Below are 11,709 nucleotides of genomic sequence, written 5' to 3' on the forward strand. Positions count from 1 at the left end.
CATGAACATTTTGTAATGGAACATTCATTATATATTCCTTGATATTAATTAATTCATGGACTTTTTTTTTTAAGCAAGGAACATTAGGTATATTGCTTTAATTATTGTCATGAACTTTTGTAATATACAGCATTTATTGTTTTGATTAATAAAAGTTTTTTTCACAATGGAACATTCATTAAATTGTTTTGACGCCATATAACCGTAAATAAAATGTGTTGAGTGTCATTAAATAAAACATTTCTTTCGTTCATTAAATTGTTTAATTCATGATCTGTTTCAAAAGGAGCATTTATTTTCTTACTTGAATTAATATCAAGAAATTTTGTTATGGAGCATTTAATATCAAGAGCATTTTGTAATGGAGGGAGGGAGGAAATATTTTATTTAAAGGTGCACTCAACACATTTTAAATAAGGTTATATGGGGTCAGACATGGTTTAGGACCACACAGATATTGAGAGAGGAAACCCGCTGTCGCCACTTCATGGGCTACTCTTTTCGATTAGCAGCAAGGGATCTTTTATATGCACCATCCCACAGACAGGATAGTACATTCCACGGCCTTTGTTACACCAGTTGTGGAGCACTGGCTGGGCATTTTGTAATGGAGCATTCAATTTATTGCTTGATATGATTTCATGAATATAATGAACTTATAACAAACAGTTTTTTTTATAACAACACCACTAGAGCACATTGATTTGTTAATAATCGGCTATTGGATGTCAAACGTTCGGTAATTTTGAAATATAGTTTTAGAGAGGAAACCCGCCATATTTTTTCCATAAGTATCAAGGTATCTTTTATATGCACCATCCCACAGACAGGATAGCACATACCACAGCCTTTGATATGCCAGTCGTGGAACACTGGCTGGAACGAGAAATAGCCCAATGGGCCCACTCACGGGGATCGATCCCAAACCGAATGCGCATCAAGCGAGCGCTGTACCACAGTTTAAAATACAATACCTGATGACACAGCTTTGGTGTGATGTATTGTTCATGTTGTATTTTAAACTACTGAGAAAAAAACAGTGAAAAACATCCACATCGTCCAAAGCATCCACAAAATCCAGTACCACAAAACATTCCAGATTTGGAATTTTGGACTAAAAATTCTATGTTTTGCGGTAGTGCAAACCTTTATCTCGTATTAAACATATTTTTAAAAGGTGTGTATCTTTGTAAACAATAGGAGTAACATCATTAAGTACTTAAGTGTCCTTCCTTGAGCTATTATAATACACATGGTGTTGGAACAGAAAACTCCCACCAAAAACCCCTAAAAACAAACCCAGAGAAATCAGCTCTCCTCTAGGCCAGTATTTTTAATTTTTAGGTTTACGAACAAGAACTTTTGTGCACAAAGCAGGCGCCCAAACACACCCCCCCCCCCACCACCCCCCCCCCCGCTCAAGGCGAAAAAAAAATCATATCCCGATTTTTTACATTCCTGTGAAATCAGCTCCGCTAGCCAGCAGAAAAACCTCAGAATAGCCCTAGAAGGGGTCAATTTTTCAAAAATTTCGGGGGAGGGGGAGGGCCCCCCCAGACCCCCGCCACGGGCTTCGCGCCTGCAGCGCTCGCGGTGTAGGGCTTCGCCAGACACCTCGACCCCCCTCCCCCTGCAAACCTTCCTGCGCACGCCCCTACAAAGGTAAGAGGAAGGGACCCCCCCCCCCCCCGACCTGTTTGGGGTGTATCAGATTCCACACACGAGACTGCAACGATGTCGCCGATATCGTCTTTGCTGAGATTGCTTAGGAAAAAATACATGCAGTTTTCTGCCGTCTGCCATGTTGCTTGTTTATGAAATACTCTTCAAGAGGGGTGAAAGCATCCAAAGTATGTGACACAATTAATATGAAATCAATGATCTCTAGTGGTATCATTAAAACAAAAATAATAATAATAAAAAATAACAATAAATAATAAGACGTCATCACGTTTGCTTTTATATCATAACATGTTATGACGTTGTTAGATTAAGTCCTATCCTTTCACCCCTCTTGAAGAATATTCCATAAAAAGTCAAAATGGCAGCTGGCACAAAATTGCATGCGTTTTGCCCTATGCACTCTCAGCGAAGTCGATATTGGTGACATAGTTATCATCTGGTATGTGGAATCTGTGTCGTTGTCATGGTTTTTTCAAGATTTCTGTCTGGACAAACTTTGGAGGAAATCTAACGGCAAATAAAGGTAGGAGAGTAATTTTTCGTAGTTGTTAACAATTGACCCCTCCGTACGGCGTGATTGACAACCGCGCTGGACCAATCATGTTTCGCGGTTCAAAAACCGCGGGCCCAAATTTGCTTGGACGCCATTAGGTTAGACAACATAATTTGTTTCGATGTGTAACGTTTTTGTATAGTTAGCATTAAAATTAGTTAAAATAATTGTCTCCTCCAACTGAATTATAATCATAGTAAAAATATACTTCTGTTGACACGTATTAACAGCGATGACAACTATGCGGAGCCTACGATTGACGTAAAATCAGTGTTTTCCTGCGAAACCGTCACATGGTATTGAAAGTGAAGTTTTGCCGAAATCCATAAAAATTCAACTGATATATAAATTCTACGAAGGTAAGATTTTAAGAATCACTTTCCCTCCAATGTAATGAAATTTACCGACTCATTTAATCAGTCTTCGATGTATATATTGTTAAGAATCCGTCGTTAAACTGCACACAGTCAGACGAATGGCCAAAATAAAAGCTTTGGCAAGACTTCCGATCATTCCAGCATTCAGTTAATTTAGGCTTAAGTTAGGTTTAGGGTTAGTGATAGTATTAACAAGCATGCTGGAACGTTTGGAAGTCTTAGCTTTTTTTCCTTTCCTTTTTGTTTGCATGTGTATGTGCTTTTGTGTGGGTAGGGTGGCGGGGGTGGGGTGGTGGTGTGAGGGAGTAACCTATATGGTTGTGAGCTTTAGGGGGATAAGGAAGTATTGTCTGGAAAGTTATAAATTAGGCAAATTTTATGTAGGGACCCTGAAATGTTTTGAAGCAAAAAAAAACAATTAATAATAATTGTGATTTTTTGCAATCGGTACAGATCTGCCGGTTACGGTTTCTCGGTTTGATTCGATTTAAGCTAGTGCATCATGACTAGCATATCAAAGGCTGTGGTATGTGCTAGTCTGTCTGTTGGGTGGTGTATATATATAAAAGATACCTGGCTACTAATGTAGCAGTTTTGCACTCTAGACTATACATGTCAAAAGTACAAAATGTTTGACATCCAATAGCTGATGATTAATAATTCCGTATGCTCTAGTGATGTCTTTAAACAAAACAAACTTTAACTTATCCATTAGTCCCACTCCACCCCACCCCTCAATTAAAACAACCCAATTTTACCATAATATATATTAAAACAATTACTCGCCTAACAGCAGATCAATTACCAATCTTGGGTAATTTATAATAAATACTGGTAAGACATTTTATTATTCCTTTATTGTTATTCTTAGAATTTTCAACTTAATGGTTTCTGCCAGAGGCTACTAAGGTTAAACTTATATACCCTAAAATCTTGGAAATTAATAGATATATTTTTTAATGTTTAGATAAATGATAGTAAAAGAACTGCTGTTTATAAATGGTCATGTGCTTGAAATGTAATGTCCTAACCCTAATTTCAAAAAACATTTCAAACCCATAACCACCTAGATGAGGCACTTAAATCTGTTTTGTTTTTATTACCTACCCTAAATATGATTTTCTTTTGGAGACAGTAGTTTTGTTTTTCATCATTATTTTATACCCCAAATTTTAGCAAAGCATAGGCATTTTTCTTCTTCCACATGTCATCTTATATGTAGCTTTGTGCAACTTTCTAATTGAAATCAAATAACATCATCAAAGTTAAATACATTGTTCACTACTTTTTAAAATTTATTGCAATACTTTTTAATTTTATACTTTGTTTAGTCACATTGATTTTGTTTTCTGTTAACAAAATGTTTTCCTAAAATTAAATTAAACTTTAAATTAATACAGCAATATATAATTAAGTTACAGACTAATGTACTTCTTCAAATGGATGTGAAATACTTAATATGTTTGTTTTTATATATTTCAGCAACTGGACCAATGGATGTGGAGTCGTTGATTAGATGTCGAAAATGAGATTCTGAAGACAAACTATTAAACAAATGACATTGCATCTTGATATTGAGAACAGAATGATAGAAATAATAGAACAGTTTCAATTGATATGTGAAAGAAAAACTGGGGCAGGGGATGAAATTGCTGCTGAAAATAAAACACTTTCAACAATTTCATTTAATACAATATTTTTTTTATTTTTTTTTGTGTTTGACATATTGCTGCTAAGGAGTAATTCAGACTTCCAAGACTTGGGATTCAGTTTGACACCACCCATCAAATGGTAATCCTATATTTACCTGTACCAGATTGCATGGGGATTAATATGTAAAGACCCTCTCTTTGAGAAAAAAGAAAATGTTAGGAAGTATTCTCATAATAAATATTAAACAAATTGTGCAAACTGCAATCAGTGGTTTAGTTTCATGTTATATATAAGTATATATACAATTTTGCCTCTTTTATTTTGGTTATATATATATATATATAAAATAATAATAATAATTATTTTGTATTATTATTATAGTTCTGAAGGCATGGGTTGTCTTATAATATTTATTACTATTTTTTATCTGCCTATGCCTCTAGAACAGATAAAGCTTTGTGAGTACATTTTGTGTGACATTAGGATAACTAATGGGCGGGTGTGTGAGATTGGGGGGGGGGGGGGGGCACAAGCTTCAAGTTTGATTCCCAACAGTTGTTGCCACAACACGAGTTTATAATTTATTTAAACACTGTTGTACTGGCTTAATTGGCAAATATTTTACAGACTGTCCAGCTATCCTACTTTTTCGTACTTTTTGGTCTTTGTCCTATTTTTCCTACTTTTTCTTCAGAATACTTAGTTTTTCTACTTTTGTTCTACGTTTTCCTACTTTTGTCCTACATTTTCTATATTTTCATTCCTAATTGTGTCCAACTTTTTCAAAAGAGTGTGCTAGACAGCCTGATTTTATAAAGGGATGGGGCACCCAAACGTAAACAGCCCTAATATGTCTTGTCAGAACGGAGACGGGCCAATATGTCAGTATACATAACTGGAGGGCCAGTTGTGATTTTAATTATTATTATTATTATTATTTTTTTTAATTTCGTGTATGGCTTTGGTTTCATAAATAGGGAAAGTGCCGTATATCGGTTGATTCAAGCAGTGCAGCTATGTAAGAATACACCCCCATAAACATCGCAATCCCACAATCTAAACCACTGCCTGCATAATTTTGGCAGAGGCGACTGTATCCTGCTATAGTTTTGTAACCTTTCGTGCATAAAATTATGGTACACTGATAGCATTCCCACACTCCTTGTATTTTAATGTTACTGCTCACGTCCCTCCCTTTTGTTTTTTTTAAACAAAACATTTAACGCAACCCGACTAAAAATAAAGACGGTTTTAAGCGGGTCGAGGCCGGGTCATCGCCGCGCATTCTATTCTCTTGTTCCTCGGCATATCGGGATTCCATTAATATAAAAGTTGAACAACAACAACAACAAAAATTAAGATGAAAAAGATGAAGAAAAAAGAAACAAACAAGTCATTTTAATTTACCAGTTCTGACAAGAAAAACTAGCATGGGATTTTTAAAATGTTCTTTTGGTTGCATTCGACGTTCACTTACTGAAGTGAAAATTGTTTCGTCGATTTAAATCACGTTGTCATCGTAAATGTACCCTGTAGTGAAATACTTAAATGTCTCCTCTTGTCGGCTTTTTAATTAAACAACGATATTTGTAAATAAATTAAGGCAAAAAGGTAATCGACAGATAGGTTGATTTTGCTATCGACCTATGCGAATTGGCAGCCATTATTGAATGTTTGTCTAACCTTGCATCACGTGTCACGATGGGCGTGGTTAACTCGTCATACGGAGGGGTCAGTTGACCCCTCCGTATGACGAGTTAACCACCCGCCCCCCCCCCCCCCCCCCATGACACGTGATGCAAGGTTAGACAAAACATTGTGGCAACAACTGTTGGGAATCAAACTTGAAGCTTCTGCACACACCACCCGCCCATTAGTTATCCTACTGTCACACAAAATGTACTCAAAAAGCTTTATCTGTTCTAGAGGCATAGGCAGTTAAAAAATAGTAATAAATATTATAAGACAACCCATGCCTACAGAACAATAATAATAATACAAAATAAAAATTTAATTAAAAACTTTTATATATATATATATATATATATATATTAAAAAGAGGCAAAACTATATTTTAGAGAGAGAGAGAGAGAGAGAGAGAGAGAGAGAGAGAGAGAGAGAGAGAGAGAGAGAGAGAGAGAGAGAGAGAGAGAGAGAGAGAGAGAGAGAAGGGTTTCTGCCAGAGGGTAAAATGGGTATGGCGCCATACCCAAAGTTAACATTTTGACAAAATTAATGACTCTTATCATTATTGTATGATTTTCTGGCAGAAACACTGTATATATATATATATATATATATATATATATATATATATATATATATATATAACATAAAACTAAACCACAGATTGCAGTTCGCACAATTTGTTTAATATTTATTATGAGAATACTTCCTAACATTTTCTTTTTTCTCAAAGAAAGGGTCTTTACGTATTAATCCCCATGCAATCTGGTACAGGTAAATATATCTATTCAAAAATGTATCTTTCTGTGGCATCCATCTCCAAATCATTATCCTCGAAACTGAGCAATTAAGGATTACCATTTGATGGGTGGTGTCAAACTGAATCCCAAGTCTTGGAAGTCTGAATTACTCCTTAGCAGCAATATGTCAAACACAATTTTTTTTTTTAAATATTGTATTAAAAGAAATTGTTGAAAGTGTTTCATTTTCAGCAGCAATTTCACCCCTGCCCCAGTTTTTCTTTCATATATCAGTTGAAAACTGTTCTATTATTTCTATCATTCTGTTCTCAATATCAAGATGCAATGTAATTTGTTTAATAGTTTGTCTTCAGAATCTCATTTTCGACATCTAAGCAATGACTCCACATCCATTGGTCCAGTTGCTGAAATATATAAAAACAAACATGTTAAGTATTTCACATCCATTTGAAGAAGTACATTAGTCTGTAACTTTATTACATATCATTGTATTAATTTAAAGTTTAATTTAATTTAGGAAAACATTTTTTTAACAGGAAACAAAATCAATGTGACTAAACAAAGTATAAAATTAAAAAAGTATAGCAGTAAATTAAGAAAAGTAGTGAACAATGTATTTAACGTTGATGATGTTATTTGATTTCTATTAGAAAGTTGCACAAAGCTACATATAAGATGGCATGTGGAAGAAGGAAAATGCCTATGCTTTGCTAAAATTTGGGGTATAAAATAATGATGAAAAACAAAACTACTGTCTCCAAAAGAAAATCATATTTAGGGTAGGTAATAAAAACAAAACCGATGTAAGTGCCTCATCTAGGTGGTTATGGGTTTGAAATGTTTTGAAATTAGGGTTAGGACATATTTCAAGCACATGACCATTTATAAACAGCAGTTCTTTTACTATCATTTATCTGAACATTAAAAAATATATCTATTAATTTCCAAGATGTTTTTATTATTATTATTATTTTTTGGCTTCAAAACATTTCAGGGTCCCTACATAAAATTTGCCTAATTCATAACTGCCCAGACAATACTACCTTATCCCCCTAAAGCTCACAACCATATAGGTTACTCCCTCACCACCCCCCCCCCCCCCCCACCCCCCCCCCCCCCCACACAAAAGCACATACACACACTCACGCCCACACACATGCAAACAAAAAGAAAAGGAAAAAAAGCTAAGACTTTCAAACGTTCCAGCATGCTTGTTAATACTATCACTAACCCTAAACCTAACTTACGCATAAATTAACTGAATGCTGGAACGATCGGAAGTCTTGCCAAAACTTTTATTTTGGCCATTCGTCTGACTGTGTATTGTTTAACGACGGATTCTTAACGACAATATAATTATATACTGAACAAAAAAAGAAACTTCCGATTTGTACATATAGTATTTGTTGTGTTAAAGAATTCATTGTGTAATGAAATTATATAGGTAGTATTAGCCTTGAGCTGTATTATCAGGATTCATGAATTTTATCGATTATTTTTGCACTGTTAATCGTCGACAACGTGAAATTCAATTTGCACGTGCATGCATGGTTCGACATGTCCCGTGTAGTATTCGGTCAATTTGTTTTACTTGTCTTACTGACATTGTTGTCAAGTGAACGAAAACGCTTCAAAATTTGTAAACAAAATTAACGTTTTTTACATTGTAGCATTTTTAGTATGCCAAGAATACCCAATAATTTACGCGAACGGGCGATTGGCATGCTTGATGCTGGCATGTCGACAGAAGACGCTGCAAGGCATGTTGGGAGTTCTAGTCGAGCGATACGAAATCTTCGCGTAAGATTTCGAACGACAGGAAGCACCAACGACATGCCACGTCGTGGACGTCCGCGCGTTACAACGCGTGGTCAAGACCGCTATATCATGAACACGCATTTGCGCAATCGATTCCAAACTGCCACTGCTACTGCTGCTAAAACACCTGGGCTTCATAATAACCGAATCAGTTGGCAAACTGTTCGTAATCGACTGCGGGAGAACGGTTTACATGCACGACGTCCTTACTTTGGGTGCGTTTTAACGCAAAGTCATCGTCTAAATCGTCTTAATTGGGCACGTGTACACACTCGCTGGATACGGCGACGCTGGAATACCGCTCTGTTTTTCGGATGAATCCAGATTTTCTTTACAACGTGGTGATGGCAGGGTGCGCGTCTACCGTAGGATAAATAAACGCTATGCTGACTGTTGTGTTCTTGAACGAGATCGTTTCGAGGATGGGGGTTGTGTCATGGTCTGGGCAGCCATTGCCCATGGTTATCGTTCACCACTAGTCGTCATTGATGGCAATTTAAATGCTCAACGTTACCGCGATGACATTCTCGCTCATCACGTCATTCCTCCGTTCCATAACAACGCCAACATCTCGATTTTTCAGCATGATAATGCCACCTCTCATACAGCTAGAGACACTGTAAATTTTCTTAGGACAAATAACATTGATTTCATTGATTACTGGCCCGCTAAAAGTCCTGATCTCAACCCCATCGAGCATGTCTGGGATAGTCTGGACAGACGATTGAGGCGTCGTCCCAACCCACCCGCTAACGTCAACGAACTTCGTCAAGCGCTCATTCAGGAATGGAACAATATTCCACAGGCAGAAATCAACACTTTAGTCAATTCTATGCGCCTGCGATACACTGCAGTGGTCAATTCAAGAGGTGGTCATACCCGTTATTAAGTTGTTGTTTTTTTTTTAAACCCCTACCACACTTAGTCAAAATTTCTCCCAGTTTCTGTTAACCTATGACCATGATTTTTGCACCAAACGATGCATCATGGAACACTCTTTAAACGCACATATAACAATTATTCCCCTGGTTTGTTTTCATCAAGTTATGTTCAATCAAAGTTAGCGGAAGTTTCTTATTTTGTCCAGTATACATCGAAGACTGATTAAATGAGTCAGTAAATTCCATTACATTGGAGGGAAAGTGATTCTTAAACTCTTACCTTCGTAGAAATTATATATCAGTTGAATTTTGAGGGATTTCGGCAAAACTTCACTTTCAGTACCATGTGACGGTTTCGCAGGAAAACACTGATTTTACGTCAATCGTAGGCTCCGCATAGTTGTCATCGCTGTTAACACTTGTCAGCAGAAGTATATGTTTACTATGATTATAATTCAGTTAGCGGAGACAATTATTTTAACTAATTTTAATGCTTACTATACAAAAACATTACACATCGAAAAAAATTATGTTGTCTAACCAAAAGGCGTCGAAGCAAACTTGGGCCCGCGGTTTTTGAACCGCGAAACATGATTGGTCCAGAGCGGTGGTCAATCACGCCGTACGGAGGGGTCAATTTGGTTCGGACAATAGCAGAACGGCAGTGACGTGACGTCACTAATGGTAGGTTTAGCGCTGAAACAAACACAGTGACGTAACAAAACATTGTCTTGTGATTAAAATTTGACCAATCAAGATTATAAGAAGCAATCTCCTGCGGAGATATCGCAAATTATAGTGCCAGCGATATCTCCTACAAAAGCCTTTAATGAATGATACATAGAGGATTGTCACGAGGCCGGCACAATAGGTGATATACTTTCGGGTATAATCACCGAATTAGTTTGGCTTTTCCCGTCTAGGGAATAGGTGCTTCTTGTGCCCAAGGGAAGGTGTGATATTAGCTTATAGGACAAATTACTAGTATCCAAATAAAATAAACAACAAAAGACCAGGGTGAGTTTTAAAATGGTAATTATTAATATCACAATTACGCCCAATACATATATACAATGTCTTATAAGTATTTTCTTATTTGGAGTTACGTGGCAAGGAATGGATCGTTAAGTTATAAGTTACGTTAACTTATTAGAACTCTATTGAATAAAGGTGTGTTAAGTAATAAGTTATAGCTAACAGTAGTTGTAGCCATATATCTTTATATAATATAGCTATTTAAGCTATTCAGTTAGGCCAGGCTAAATACTTCAATACCAGACCATTACAGAGAACACATTCTACTATCAAGAAATCCGCCTCTAACATTAACACATCTTAGGCACATCAACAACAATTATATTTACCAAAGTTCGATCCATGAATTCCTGCCACGTAACACCGCTTGTTTCCCAGTCACAATCGCAAGTTCCCTCTGGCTATCCACTCAGCCAATTTAAACAAAAGGTTATGCAATGAATTGGACGTCGCTGCGGGCACCCAAAGATATTCCCAGGAAAGGCTTGAAGAGCATCTTTCTGACTTCTTTGGTGTTAATTAGCGACAGTAAATAGTTAATTACACCTATCATGACACTTAGTCGTTACATGAAGATAACTGATTCTAAGTACTAGTATAATTTGGCTGACTAAACTACTGGTAATAATGGATTAATTAATCAGTATACTCAACTATACACCAACAAGAGTAAATATGTTAGGTTTTTTTTACAATATAATCATTAATATTATATAATATACCAGTCTTCATTACTAACCAGTAACAGGTACTGGTTCCCAGTGACTGGCTGTAAATATACATCTTTCAAACTCAACAATCGGTCAATAGATGGTGAAGTTATTTAGTAATAACTTCTTGTTACAAACACAGGTTGGTTAACTATATATCAAATGTCTGTTGCACAACTGAAGGCCCTAATTAGGTGATGTTGTTCATATAAACAACAAATGTAGGCAAGGGGTCCTTAATGGGTAAGAAAAAAAAAAACTAAGAGCTTGACGGACTCCCGTCATAAGGATTCATCACGAGTATTTTTTAATATGGAAAATATCAACCGAGTGTATGTTAATCGGTATTTGTCGAGACTCTGCCGAGACAAATACCGATTAAGTAGACGAGGTTGATATTTTAAATATTAAAAAACAAGAGTAGGGAATTCTATTTATCCTACAACACTTCTAAAATAACATTTTAATAAACTTTTGTTTTTTAGAAAATTACAGTACTAAAGTCGCCACCATCGATTATATGACGTCATCACGATTAGCACAGATTAGTTT

Source organism: Gigantopelta aegis, chromosome 7 (genome assembly GCF_016097555.1).
Source record: "Gigantopelta aegis isolate Gae_Host chromosome 7, Gae_host_genome, whole genome shotgun sequence".
Lineage (NCBI taxonomy): Eukaryota > Metazoa > Mollusca > Gastropoda > Neomphalida > Peltospiridae > Gigantopelta > Gigantopelta aegis.